This window comes from Panulirus ornatus, chromosome 53 (genome assembly GCF_036320965.1).
Source record: "Panulirus ornatus isolate Po-2019 chromosome 53, ASM3632096v1, whole genome shotgun sequence".
Taxonomy (NCBI): Eukaryota; Metazoa; Arthropoda; class Malacostraca; order Decapoda; family Palinuridae; genus Panulirus; species Panulirus ornatus.
The window spans coordinates 3,004,847-3,006,840 of NC_092276.1; positions in this window are offsets into that span (position 1 = coordinate 3,004,847).

Sequence of the window (1,994 nt, forward strand, 5' to 3'; positions counted from 1 at the left end):
TCCTTTTGTTTTGCTGACCCTTACTAGTACCAGAGGAGAATAGAATACTTTAATAGTTGGTGCACCGAAACCAAATCTGTCTCATAACAGACCACTTTGGGAAGTCCTTAATACAACAAGAAATGTTAGGACTTATAAAGTTTGGATTACACCAAGGACTCAAGTTATAGTAGGGTTATGTTCTTTGACACCTGTCTCAAGTTGAATAGTAACTTGAACCACTGAAACTTTTGGTATAATGGGCTAGTGTCCATGGCCACAAATTTTCCCAAGCTAACTTTTATGGATGCATTATACTGTACTAGAACCTACTTGCCACCTATATATGATAGCACATTGTCATGATGTATTTTCGACTACATCTAATGAAAATGTACGGAAAAAAGTTCTCTGCTGAAACAAAGTGATGAGGCTTTAGGTGCTGCTGGAGTGGAATGGGTTGAGCTAGGATTACTGGGAGGAAGAGGGAGGGGCATAAGGGCTATCTAATCATCCCCAAATGATAATATTAACTTGCCAAATCAATGGTAATGCAGATAGTGCTTAATGAGAGTTTGAGGTGGTAGTGAAGTGGGTTGGGGATGGAATGAGGGCTAGTGGAATGAAGAGACAGGGGAGCTAGGCTTGTATACGTTACTCCTGAATCATCTGATTGAGCAGTTGTTTTTAAGTGGAGAACATCCATACTTTATGAACTTTGTTCACTCGCTAAGGATGAAGTAAACAATGGAGTAGCATTGAACACACAAATGAATTTCACCGATTGGTCAGTTACATGCGAACATTATTTTGCTGTTACATAATTAGAATATGCATAGTAAGTACTCAAATAATGATAGACATTATTATCAAGAAGTAATTGATATTTCAGATGTGTAGAATTTTTTTCTTTTCTTTTCTTTTAAACTATTCGCCATTTCCCGCGTTAGCGAGGTAGCATTAAGAACAGAGGACTGGGCCTTTGAGGGAATACCCTCACCTGGCCCAATTCTCTGTTCCTTCTTTTGGAAAATTAATCATTTCCAAACGTGAAATGGATAACACCTCACCCCCATTTCACTGTATCCTGTGTAGAATTTATGATTAGAATATTTGTTTTTTCCATTTTGTTGTAAGTGAAAGCTTAATGTCCAAAGTCAATATATGTTTCTTAATTCTAAAGTGTCATAAGTCCAACACAAGTTGAAGCAATGCAATCAGAGGCTCTGTTTTAATAGAAATATATGTTTTTGTACCGTATGTTGTTACTTTATTGGAAGTTTTTACACACACACATATCAAATAACATGGCACGTGTCATAGACATGGCTGCCCACATTTTGGTTTCTTTGTTAGATATACACCCATCTGAATCCGCATTCTAAATAAAGATGAATCACACTTTTCTATATACGCTCTGGACATCACCCTTCCTTACAACACCACATAGTTTCAAGATACACTTATCTCTTCATGCCCATTATGCAACCACCATAATGAATACATCAAGCACTTATTATTTGATTGCCCTGTACTCTGCACATAGACACACATTACAACACATAAGGACTTATGGTCTCCAGCAGTGAATGTGGCTGGCTTCCTTAGTGCTGCAGGAGCCTAATAAAGATAGAAAGTACTTTTAGGGCAGGAAGTAAGTAAGTATACATTCTAAGAGGAAAAATGGCACATGATTGTTAGTTGACCAGTCCCTCTATACAATATCCCTCTTCACTGTCCATTAACAAAGTTTTGAACACCTATTGTTTTTTGACCAGTCCCTTTATACAGTATCCCTCTTCACTGTCCATTGACAAAGTTTTGAACACCTATATGTTAATGTGTGATTTCTCAGTATTAGGATTCAGCATGACATGATTATTATGGCAAGTTCTGTAATTGTAATGTACAGGTGTTTGTTTAATGAAATGTGTAAGGTTATATAAAGTAAAAGAGGGGATATTGTGTTTTGAGCACTATCACAGTTTTCCCTGTTTGTTGATTCAGTGCCACTG